Genomic DNA, 13784 nt, shown 5'->3' on the forward strand with positions numbered 1-13784 from the left:
CAAATCATGCTCTACAAATGATCTTGCCTTGCCTTGCACAAGCTCTACAGAGGACAGGTACGTCCCACACACGTGTACTACAGAGGACAGGTACGTCCCATGCACGTGTACTACAGAGGACAGGTACGTCCCACGCACATGTACTACAGAGGACAGGTACGTCCCACGCACGTGTACTACAGAGGACAGGTACGTCCCACGCACGTGTACTACAGAGGACAGGTACGTCCCATGCACGTGTACTACAGACGTGTACTACAGAGGACAGGTACGTCCCACGCACGTGTACTACAGAGGACAGGTACGTACCACGTACGCGCTCTACAGAGGACAGGTACGTCCCACGCACGTGTACTACAGAGGACAGGTACGTACCACGTACGCGCTCTACAGAGGACAGGTACGTCCCACGTACGCGCTCTACAGAGGACAGGTACGTCCCACGTACGCGCTCTACAGAGGACAGGTACGTCCCACGTACGCGCTCTACAGAGGACAGGTACGTCCCACGTATTTAGGCAAGGCAAGTTTATTTGTAGAGCATGATTTGTGAACATTATAATTTTAAACATATTATGTTTAAAATTATAATTTGCACAGAAATGTTCACATCAGAAGAGAACCATACATATAAACATAAGCAGCACAGAATGAATGTACAAATATACATTCCTTCTGTGTTGCTTTTAAACCTTTTTGAATCACATTTTAAGTACACCTTATGTAAAAAAAAACTTTAAAAAACTAATTATCAGCTCAATGACAGAATATACATTCATATTTTTCAAAAAGAAAGCAACAGCCTTGAGCAAAAGTTACTAATCATCCCGTAATTATGCAAAGAATTAATCATGCATAAAAGGCTCTTATCTGGAGGCAAAAATGATTTGAATTGGGAATTTATGAATATTGTTATTATTATTTATTTCGAAAAAACTGCATACTTTTCAAGCTTTTCTGCATGTTCACAATATTGTTGCACACAACAGGTGCAACATTTTCAAACAATTTAGAGTCATTTTTTTGTATGAGACAGTGAGTCCGTTTGTATGCTAAAGTGGATATCTGGAGACAGAGGGATGATTTGATTGGTCGAATGACTCTGTGACAGGAGCAGATAGAGCTGTCAGCTTCAGACAGGAGATAAGAGCTGGGAGAAGCTCACACACGGAGACTGAGGACTGCACGGTAAATGCCAGGAGAGCAGAACATGTATGTGGAGTATGTATCCAAGGGAACGCCCACTAACTGGCCTTTGTGGGGGAAGCAATCCGTTAATTTCAATGTAGAAGAGCTGCTCAGTCACCCACAGTTCACTAACAACACGCAGACTTTAGGAATGATATTGTACCAAACACAGACATGAAGGCCGCACTGAAGACACGAAGCAGAATGTGGTCAAAGTGGTCAAACGGTCCAAATGAATATATACATAAATATCCCAAAATGCTAACAGCAGCTGTGGGCTAAATGCTACCGCGATGCCAGGGCTACTTGCTGTATTAGGCTTGTTGAAATTAAACTAAAATGTCCTTTTCAAACAGTTTTTGCCCGTTATGTACGGTTGAGTTGTTGTCAGACGCCATAACAACCCCTGTTTTTTCATTGTTTGCGATGTTTGTAGGCTAACGCTAGCTCTACTGTTTGCAATACATGAGCGCTAATGTATGGAACTGCACCAGCCGTTAGAACGCAGGCGTTGTGCTCATCTACGGTATATAAAGTACAGTTTGTTTTATTCCAAGAGGGAGATGAGACAGTAAAGCTGTTATACTGTATGTCACTTTGGTAAGAACATACTAACTATAAATAAAATAAAATGTTTAGTTTCAACCACATGGGGATCTTGCAAATGGGTCACGTCTTCAACTTTCTTTCAGCGGTGGTTCCGGTCTGCAGATTTAAACCGGCAGCTTTCATCTGACTGAGAGAGATGCGTTCAAGAAAGAATTTTGGAGAGCCGTAAAAAATCCTGTGGAAAAGTATTCAAATGTTATCACAAAACTCCTCTGGGAGAAAGGGAGACGGATGACACGGTATAAATAATCAATAATGAATACATGTAAAAGTACTAGAACTTTAGCAGCACACAGTATTCTCTCTGGTGGATTGTGCAACGTCTACAGCGTCGAATGGGTTTGCTGCTTCAAAGATATTACGAGCTCTTAAATCGCCTTTTGAGTTGTATTTTGAAACGAGTAAAAATAGATTTGAATCTTCCACCAAAAACTCCCGACGCTATTCCTTTTGCTTTTATATTGCATTCATAAAAAAACCAATACAAAACAAACAAACTAAAAAAGAAACATCAAAGTTACAGTTGTGTTCAATATCTCGTTCACATCAGGCCATAATCTCTGGTTAATTCAGTACTTACAATGGTAATTATCATTTCCATCAATAAAACACATGGTGCGTTTTATCAGCCCATGGCAGTGTGGAAAGCTGTAATTACCCAGAATACCCCTGGGCTCTGTATGGGATGTTAAAGCGCTGTGTGTGGCGGTCAGATAAGTGTCACAGGTTATAGATCCTTCCAGAAGTGATATGTTTAGGACAGTTGCACACACAGTAAAAAGAAAAATATAAATGTTTTAGTTTGTATATAAATCAGACAAATGGATATTGTTTATAGACTATGTTTGTTACATTTTGCAACTAGTATTTCTTATAGTTAAATATCCAACTTTCAGCTCTAGTTTCTTGTTGTGATGCTTGATTAAATAATACAATTTCCTTGTCAAACTGTTGTTGCCAGCTATATTTTTGGTCCATTATTGTCCACCAAACGTTAGATTTGAGAAATGTTTAATACATGGTTGTTAGTATGTATGCATATTTTTGCTAACATTATATACCAAAACAGCCCTGGTTTTTCATAGTTTGTGATGCTAACTCTTTCATTGAAAAGGCTTTGGAGTTAATGTCTAGAACTGCACCAGCCTTTAGAATGCAGGCGTTCTGTTTTCAAACTTCAGCAGGATCTATAGTTATTTACCTCTAATGACTCATCTGCTAAAAGATACACGACAAGGAAATGCACAATTCATTCAAAAGACAATTACTCTACCAGTTACCCTCAGGGGATTGTGGAGAGCAGGGTAAAGCCAGGGATATAATTGGGGTGGGAAACTGTGGCTGCCTCACTATTCAATTCAATTACGATTAAGAGGCTCACAGGCCAATGCCTGAATGAGGCATTGATGCATCTTAAAGTTTTACTATACATTTCTCATATAACATGTGCAGAACTACATGGTGGAGCATCATTAGCTTGTTTGAATGACACATTTTATTTCATGTAGGGACTAGTTCAGGGCTTCACTCTTTGTATCGTGAGCTGGCATTTTCACCAGGTTTTCTTTGTGCACAGATTGTACCCACACATAGCTTTGTGTTAGCGCCTCATGCTATATATTTAGCTGCAGACTTTTAAGAAAGGTACTATTCCTGCAAGGGACTGCGCGGGGTAAGTTTATAACAGTTTATATACACTTTTAAGACAAAAAATGCTTTTGTGCGTTACACGAAGTATATATACAATAACCTAAAGAAGCGCTGCGACTCATTGTGTTTCGCATTTTTAAAAAATATATATATTTCCTCCATTCTATGCCCTTCAGGCTCACTGTTGTTTCTCTCAGACTCCACTGATGCATGAGGCAGATACAGCTCTCCTGTTTCTCTGAGGAAGAGGTCACATGATCAGGTTCCATCTTCTGGAGGTCAGGAAGCAAAGGCTCATGGGATTTCATGTCCCCAGTTTTATAGCTATGGTTCAGATGTTTGAGTTGGACAAGTGTGTGAGAGCTGGTCAATATAGCCAATGCTCCTGTCTTTAGCTGCTAATTAGAGGATTAACCTGAGGGCCCCAATTGTCACACCTCCTCAGTTTCTGACATGTTTTACTGCTAAATAAAGCATCATCGATCTGACCTCACTGAAACATACATGTTCAAATCCACACACAACTGGCAGGGCAAGAGATTTTAGCTACACTAACTTAGTGTGACTTTATGCGAGAATGGTGCCAGTATTTATAGTTGTGTGAGTTTATTGCTCTAGATTTATGACAAAAAGTAGATCTCTTCCTTTGTTCAGAGTACAGTAAAGACACAATGCCAGTAAAATATTTTTGAGTGACCACCGCAAAGCATGTATTCATCCATCAATGGCATTAACCTCATGTGAGAAATATTATGTTAAGATTCTTTATCGAGAGCTTCCAGGTCGTTCTCTCTCTTCTTGGCTGGGTCTAAAGCAGACGGTGAACCTTCTAAGTCCAAAGGAAAGCTTTCTAAGAATCAAAACCTTATTAATTTTCTATTTGCATAAATGGGGCAGGTGATAGATCTAGCAGCTAGATTTATCACCTGCCCCATCAAATAGCAGCAGCTAGAATTATTCTAGCTGCTGCTATTTGATATAAGATATTCAAAACTCCAAAATGGACTTGCTCGTTGTATGAAGTCACTATGAATAAGAAAACCAAGGAATACATATATTATACATATATTAAAGACCTTAAACCTTAAACAGGTTCACTCCTATTGACTTTTCATTTAAAAAAAATGTTTTAACAACGAACAATAACAAACAAAATGTTATTAAAAGATTTACATGCATTTAAAATATGTGATAAAAGTTCTTCATCATGTGATGCTTTAATTTATAAATAATGCACACATTTGAGACACATGAATCACAAAAATGGATAGCACCAGGTTTAAAGTACAGAAGGGTTTTTTGATATCTTATTTAATATTTGAGTACACTCAGTTTTACAGAAAATGTGTGTTCAGATTTTGACTGATTTTTTACACTTTAAAATTAGATTTGAACAAATCCTTCCGTATGATCCGTCAACATCTTGTTTAGTCCAAGATAGCAAGTTTGTGTGTTATTTTAAGGGCTGATCCTTATGTCTCTATGGAAGAAAAATGCATTTGGCGTCAATGGCCTTTAAAGTTACAATGTTTATGGCTACAAATAGATGAAGGACATTTTGTCCAACTCAAGACATCCACTCAATGACTCCTTTGCCCACCTTCTGTCTGGGAGGAGTTACTTTCCACCTTGGAGCTCAAATAACAGGACAAAGCTCTCTGAATAGGGTTGTAATAATCCAGTTTCATCCCGATCCGATACATGGGTCACAATATCGATTAAATTTTGATACGTTTTGACAGACGTTCTTCAGTTTCTTTCTTGGTAATTAGAAGAATATAAATGTATTAATAAACTGCAGCATGACAGCTACTAAATTATCTAAATGTGATGAATTATGCGTGTTTGAGAAAATAAGCATTTTTCGAAGGAAATCACATTTTATAATATACTTATTGTATTGGATACTTGGAGAATAACTATCAGATCCTTCCATTTTGTGCATTTCATAATCTATTTCTGTTTATAATCTCCTGACACATTCATATACATATATTAAATGTATCTGCATTGGTTTCCATCGTCTCCGCAGCAGCAACATCCAAGCCCCAGGGCAGTTCGTTAACCTCCTTTTTAAGTCAGTTTGTCCCGGGCTGACCACAGACCTACTCATGACGGGTTTAAGCTTGCAATACCTGATCCAGATATTTGAATGGATCCACAGAAGAATCTCCTCAACACTTTCCCCTTCTCTTAAAACAAACAGAACTATCTTCTTTCTGAAATTATACAGAGAAATGTTTGTACATTTTTTAAAATAATGTCTGAAATACAGATTTTGTTTCACCTTTTATATAACGCTATACACAGCCAAAAGAAGTCTTTAAAAGTTCATGCTTTAGTCTTTCCTGGGTTTATCAACCTAAAATAAAACGTAATTGAAAGATAAAACCCATCTTAGATTATAGCAGCTCCAAGTCTCTGGGGATTTGTTCACTTGATGAATTTGCAAAAGACAACATGCATAACCTTTTCCATTCCAAACCAAAATATATGACAACTCATATGCTGCGACCGAGCAAACGAGTATATTGAATATTGTTGAATTGCTAGTGTCTATTCTATGTATATTTTGTCAGTTGTGTGAGATTTTTTCACCTGTCACCTATAAGGATGAATAAAGATCTATTAAATGAAGTTGTAAATCCTTGTTAGGTTCAGCTTGGGCAATGTTGTTGTTTTTGAGTGAAAGTTTATATTTTGAGAGAAACTGAACAAAGACTGTGGTGTCTCATATTAAACTGAAAACCTGCAATTTGTATTTTCTCTTCGTCACAAATGTTATTGTTGGTAAAATTATGCTTAAAGTTGCATGCATGTAACTTTTCTGGCAGGGGTCACTTGCTTGTCTCCATGGAGATGTTCTTGATAAAGAATATAAATGAACAGCATGTATAAATGAAACCAGACTATCATTTTTGATTAACAAAATGACTTATTTTATTGCACAGTATTTTATATGTAAAGTATTTGCACAATATTCTGAATAAGTTGAATAATTGTAAATGTTTTTTGACTCTGGTGCTGAGAGTTAAAGAGCAGGTAATTCCTACATAATAAGCTAAACTCTCTGCAGCTCCACACATTGAATCCATCCCCTTGATTTATTCGAACGTATCTTTGGAACTCTGAACCAGCCACACGCTCTGTCTCTCAGCCTCGAGAACCGGGCCAAGACATTAAAGGCCCATCCAGTGTCGTCAAGCAGATGCTCAAGTAGGCTCAGAAAAAACTGTAAATCAGGATGTCAAACATTTTTTTGGAAAGTATGCAAAATGTAAAACATTTCTCCAACGGCTTCCATGTTTGTTGCAATATTTATATTGTTATTGGCCTTTAAACATGCTTTTGAGTACCTTTAATTTGGCATCTCACATTTTAGAACTTAAAATAATGTATTAAAAAGGGAAAATATAATATTGTGATCCAAATAATAAAACAAATAATTGAAGAATTTAACAATCACGATATACCTAGTGAAAACACCAGAACAGACTCAGTAAGATAAGGCAATAAAGCTATACTTTAATTGAGAAAGGATGCGTTTGTGTACTTGCTCTTTTCTTTCCTTGAATATTTGAGAACAAAGAATATACTTTGTGTATGTTGAAGGTACAGGGACAGCCTGCTGTGGTTCTTTGTTGAGCAGCAGCAGAGCACACAAAAACTACACGTTGAATCGAAGTAGGTGTGTTCCTGTGCCTAATGAGAAGCCATGTCCCACTGAGACGAAACTGCTCGTGTGGCTTTAAAGAACAAAACATTGTCATAAAGAGTACGGACCACTGCAGGGACACACGCAAATTTAGACTAATGACGGTGTTGGGTTTATGGTTCAGCAGACACACATTTACTCACTATCACTTATCAAAGGACCAACGTGTGTGGACATTGGAAAGTGTAAGGAGTTTTCCGAGTTTATTTACTGTCACTTTAAAACAAACTATGATATTCAACAATGGATAAAAAATGTTAATTCATCAATTATACTTTACATCGCAGTTTAAACATAATTCACAATATACTGAAAGACAGCACAAAAGGGAATAATGACTGAACAGAACCATAGCTTTAGAGACCGTTTTGATTTCGTGAAAAGAAAAACAAAAGGGGACCCAGGACAGATCTTGAGGCACACCCTTCGATACTGAATAAACTCGACATTTTCAACTTACTCCGACAGTCCAACATTAATTTTTTGTACTACTACTGAAACCTGCTTCATCCTCAAGGGGCTCTGCACACTGTCTCTTCACCGGGGCCATGCTGTGAATACTTACGTACATGTGCTTTTAACCAGGAGTCATCAAACAAGCGTGAATTAAGCTAAATGTTACTCCGGGTATGTTTTTGACGAAGGAACAATGTTAGAACATGGTTTAAAGCTCAAAAAAGGCAATTGTGTCCTTTAAGACCCACGTTTATTCTCTGGCTTGTAACACCACGTGACTGTGTGTCTATTTATTTTAATTGATTGCATTAAATTAATAGTTGTCATTGCTATTTAATGGTTTCTGTTTTTAGGACTAGTTAGATTAAAAATTGGGCATATTTTCCTTTTGTGGTTTTTATTGTTCTCTGTCTCGTCTTGTTTATAAAATATGCTACATTAATAAATACATAAATTAATTTGTAAAATGTCGTGGTGGATGTGAATGAGCTCATTAGCGCTGCGTGGCGCTTCACTCCGAATCACACGTTTTGATCGATGCTGACGATGCAAAGTGCGTCGTGGCGTCTTTAAAGCTCAGACAAAGTGGAACAGCCAGATGGTGGTGTCGTGTTAGTGTGAGACGGGAGCTCATTAGCGAAGGAGGAACGCGTCTGAATACTGAACAACTCAAGTCGCTCAATTGTTTTCTACTGTGTTGTTTGCACTTAACCTTATTTGGAGGGAAGGATGTTTTCATTTGCCCGTGTCTTTGGTTTGTATTAGCTGAATGTCATGGGGCTCCTGTGTGAGCTGAGAGCCTCCTGAGAGTGGAAGTGTTGTGCCCTTGTAGTACAGTGTGTATTTACCACAAGTCATGGGGACCTGCCTCGAAAAAAATCATGCCCCTATGATGTAAATATTTTATTATTTGACTACCGGTATGTATAAAGTTAAAGAGGCTGAAGCCATTTATTTATATTTTTTCATGTAATAAAGTTCAATCAGTTTTACCTCTGTACATAAAAATTGTAAAAGCAGCTCCTAGAGTCAGAATTAAACTGTTGTGTGTTGTATGCCCCTGATAATACAGTGTTTTTATTTAAGCTCTGGAAGTTGTGAAAAGCACAGCGTTTTTAAAAGGTTAAAATAGGTTATGGTTTGACAGGAAGCCTTATACCTCCAGGTATAATGTATATTATGAATGTGTGGTTAGTATCTATGACTGGCATCAGAAATGTTACATAACTTATCTTACATTCTAGTTTTCTTGGTCAATTCTGAAGCATATTCTATGCAGCTGACCTTCTTAGTTTCTATTCAAACCTCCTTGTTTGGAAGAATGGGCAGACTTTTGGGCAGATTTTTGGGCGGCAGTAGCTCAGTGGTAGAGTGCTCGTCTTCTGATCCAAAGGTCGGCGGTTCGACTCCCCGCTCAGTCAGAGCGGTCAGATCCACTGGCCCGCAGGTTGGCGGTGCGATCGCAGCTGCCTCATGTGAATACTGCCGTTGTGTCCTTGGGCAAGACACTTAACCCAACTTGCCCCCCAGTGTCTGCGTACATCTGGGGTGTGAATGTGTGTGTGAATGGGTGACTGGTTCCTTGATGTAAAGCGCTTTGAGTACCTTGACGGTAGAAAAGCGCTATATAAATGTGACCATTTACTTGAATAGATAATACTGCCATGATAAGTGTTCGCATCTCTGAGTCTTGTACAGTCAGAGACAAAAAAAAAAAAAGGAGTTGTAAAAAGACAACTCCTTTTTTTTTTTTTTTTTCTTGGCCCATATGCCTTATTAGACAGGAAAGACGGCCTGAAATGGGGGATGAGACAGAAGGGAGGACATGCAGTAAAATGAAATAAATTCATAAATAGAATTCAGGTTGAAAGTCACGACACTGCGGCCGGCTGCCCTAGGGGCCTGGCATAGTGTGCAGTGCCTCACTATGCACACTAGTGCAGTAGATTTTCAAAGAACAATAGAGAGGAGAGAGAAGAGGAGTGAAGGATGAGTGGCAGAAAAGGAGAGGAGTAGAGGATGAGCGGAGGAAGAGGAGAGGAGTAGAGGATGAGCGGAAGAAAATGAGAGGAGTAGAGGATGAGCGGGGGAATAGGAGAGGAGTAGAGGATGAGCGGAGGAAAAGGAGAGGAGTAGAGGATGAGCGGAGGAAAAGGAGAGGAGTAGAGGATGAGCGGAGGAAAAGGAGAGGAGTAGAGGATGAGCGGTGGAGTAGGAGAGGAGTAGAGGATGAGCGAGGGAGTAGGAGAGGAGTAGAGGATAAGCGGAGGAAAAGGAGAGGAGTAGAGGATGAGCGGAGGAAAAGGAGAGGAGTAGAGGATGAGCGGGGGAAAAGGAGAGGAGTAGAGGATGGGCGGAGGAAAAGGAGAGGAGTAGAGGATGAGCGGAGGAAAAGGAGAGGAGTAGAGGATGAGCGGAGGAAAAGGATAGGAGTAGAGGATGAGTGGAGGAAAAGGAGAGGAGCAGAGGATGAGCGGGGGGAATAGGAGAGGAGCAGAGGATGGGCGGAGGAAAAGGAGAGGAGTAGAAGATGAGCGGAGGAAAAGGAGAGGAGTAGAGGACGAGCGGGGGAAAAGGAGAGGAGTAGAGGATGAGCAGGGGAATAGGAGAGTAGAGGATAAGCAGAGAAAAATGAGAGGAGCAGAGGATGGGCGGGGGAAAAGGAGAGGAGTAGAGGATGAGCGAGGGAAAAGGAGAGGAGTAGAGGATGAGCGGAGGAAAAGGAGAGGAGTAGAGGATGAACGGAGGAAAAGGAGAGGAGTAGAGGATGAACGGAGGAAAAGGAGAGGAGTAGAGGATGAGCGGGGGAAAAGGAGAGGAGTAGAGGATGAGCGGAGGAAAAGGAGAGGAGTAGAGGATGAGCGGGGGAAAAGGAGAGGAGTAGAGGATGAGCGGAGGAAAAGGAGAGGAGTAGAGGATGAGCGGAGGAAAAGGAGAGGAGTAGAGGATGAGCGGAGGAAAAGGAGAGGAGTAGAGGATGAGCGGAGGAAAAGGAGAAGAGTAGAGGATGAGCGGAGGAAGAGGAGAGGAGTAGAGGATGAGCGGAGGAAAAGGAGAGAAGTGGAAGAGAGGTGGAGGACTGGAAGAGGAGACACATGCACACTCCCAGCCAGAGGCGTGGACAGTGCAGGTGGGCGAGGTGCCAACCCTGAAGGTGAATCTGACCATCGTGTTAGCTGTTAAAAAGCGATGTCCAAACTATTGGTCCTCAGGCTTCCTGCTTAAATTGGCCCAAACAACTGAAGTACAAATTCTGCGATCGTAACCTAAATAACAACCATGATACAGAGCGAATATTAATGTTCCAAGCCTTGGCAAAGTTGTGGAGGCTAATCAAAACTACATAAAATGCAAACTTTCAAATGATCAGATCTGAGCCTGAGGAGGAGAGGAGATCTCTACAGGGCGTGTGCACTCTGGCATATTTGAAGCGCCTTTTTAACATACTTATTCAATGTCCACCTTTTATAGTTCTGATGAAAGTCCTGAAAGAGCTAAAGTTCATTTAAAGTTAACAAACTTGAGTAAATGGAAGTGTTTGCCCAGTGGAAGTGTCCCTCTCCTTCTGTGAGTCACAGGTCTGAGCTGTAAACTCTGTATTGATTTTGTTATCAGTGAACGGACAGATAGGAGATGGGTTTGTGCTAAAGCTCTCTGGACCCACACACATGTATTTAAAGAGACTTCCTGCACTAGCAATAGCACAGCTGGGGCTAACTCTCAGATACAAACCGCTTTATGACCACCCAGAGTCCAAACTGTTCCTATGTCACAAAATGGATAAGATGGTCGACAGTGTATCTGGGCTTATCTCCAGCACACAGGACACACACACACACACACACACAGGACATACACACACAGGACACACACACACATAGACACACACACACCACACGCACAGGGCACACACAAACACACACACACACACACACACCACACACACAGGACACACACAAACACACACACACACAGACAGACACCACACAGGACACACACACACACACGCACACACACATACGCGCGCGCACGCACACACGCACGCATGCACGCACGCACACACACACACACACACAGACAGACACCACACACACACACACACACAGACAGACACCACACAGGACACACACACACACACAGAGACAGACACCACACAGGACACACACACACACACACCAGGCCGTGAATGCTTAGACTAACACAAATGACTGCACAGGATGGAAACTGCATTCACACCACTTGCAGCAGAGGAGCGAGTGCAAAGATGGAGCCAGGGACAACAACGACTTTGTAGGTTTCTTACATTCGTACATTTCTTATACATCTTTTAAAATGATTTGGCGGTTAAAGAACACATTATGCAAAATTGAAATTTTTCAGCTTTTGACCTTGTTCTGTCATTGTTCCCTCATTAAAAACATACCTTGAGTCAGTGTTGGGAAAGTTCACTTTCTACATGAACTAGTTCAGTTCATAGTTCACACATTTTAAAACTAGTATTTTTTTCAATATTATGCAATATTTTTTCCAACTTATTTCCACAGCCCATATACAACCACAGGCAGCAATTATTGTATTAGTTTAATGCTGAAACTATGTGTCAGATTTCATCTTCACATCCAATTTTGAATCCTTACCCAAGATTTACATTCACACTGAAGGGACAGACTTCCCTCATGTGTTGCTCCTCTCAGCCCACTCATATTCAACCCCACAGTATATTCTCAAAAACATGAGGGAAAACTTGCTGGGCAAAGTTTGCACTGAAATGTTAGATTGTTCTCATCCTCACCGACCTCATCATAAAACTCCTTGCTGCTCTGTTGCTGTCGCGTCCATGCTGCTTTTTGTTTTGATGCGCATGTGCAGTGCGGTGCGACACGCAAAATCTGTCTGTCTCGCGATCTATCGCCTCTACAACTTTGGAGCTCTCACTCTTTCCAGACAGAGGCTCTTTTTGGGTAACTTAACGGTGTGTTTTTCGCCTGGAAATGCCTAGAAATCTGACATCTTATTGAATGAAAATAATAAGAACGAACGTGACGCCACAGACACCAGTATGAACGCGTTCACATTATCGTTCGTCTGCAGTAATACAGTGCGTTCAGATCACGTTCACCAAAGTATGAACGCGTTCATGAACTTTTGTTCAATGAACGCGTTCAGGCACAACACTGGCTGGAGTAGCATTTAGCTTCATTCACACTAGTTTGATGACTCCTGGTTAGAAAGCCCTCTCCCCTCAGAGCGACAGTCCGTTCTGAATCTCCTCAATAATGGATGTTTTCTCAAACTGTGACTTTGCTCAGAGAATCTTCTGTGCAGTTTTTAAGTCCATAAATAATCGTCAGACTCGTTTTGGGAATTTCTGGCCTCTAATAACCAGTTGTTTAGTATGTACCTGTTGTAATTCTCTCTGCAGCCTTTAGATGGCACCAAAACTCACTCCCGTGGGAAACAACAGGGATCTAAAGGTAATTGTGTTAAAAAAAAAAAAAAAAAATCGAGTGCTTTTTGTTTTCCTATGACATGTTATCAATGAAAATACATTTAACGTAGAATATGTTTACGGAACTGAACAAGCCGTGAAATATTAGATCCAACGTTAATTTCTTGGTTTATATTAATACAGGATAATTTCTAGTATTGGTGCATCATCCAGAGCATTTACTAATCCTATTCTAATCTGTGTTATTTACTCAAAGTAATTATTAAGCAACTATAAGCATTGAATGTGTTTCCACTGGATGCACTGAAAACTTAAGTTAAAATATATAATATATATATATATATATATATAAATAAAATGAATAAAATAAATACAATAAATAAAATATAATAAATTAAGAGCTGTTTTTATTTATCTTTATTTACTTACTCTTATATCACATGAATTCCAATTATCTACACAATCCTTGCATTTATCTTGCATATTGATTATGCCAGTATTTTATACTACAGTGGCATAAAGTAATTCACTGATCTAGTTTTGCGATATATTTATAACTTATTCTGAAAGCTGTGAGTTGTGAAATCAATTTGTGAACATGTGACAAGTCTGCAGAGATGGAATACATATTGTGTATCTTTGAAGTCATTTGTCCTGAGGGTTGTTACGCATCTCAAACGTCCTATACAAGTATTCCTCCTGCAAAGCTCCACCGAG

The sequence above is a fragment of the Eucyclogobius newberryi genome, unplaced genomic scaffold (genome assembly GCF_026437365.1).
Source record: "Eucyclogobius newberryi isolate DKJ021-1_F unplaced genomic scaffold, fEucNew1.0.hap1 SCAF_19, whole genome shotgun sequence".
In the NCBI taxonomy this organism is placed as follows: domain Eukaryota; kingdom Metazoa; phylum Chordata; class Actinopteri; order Gobiiformes; family Gobiidae; genus Eucyclogobius; species Eucyclogobius newberryi.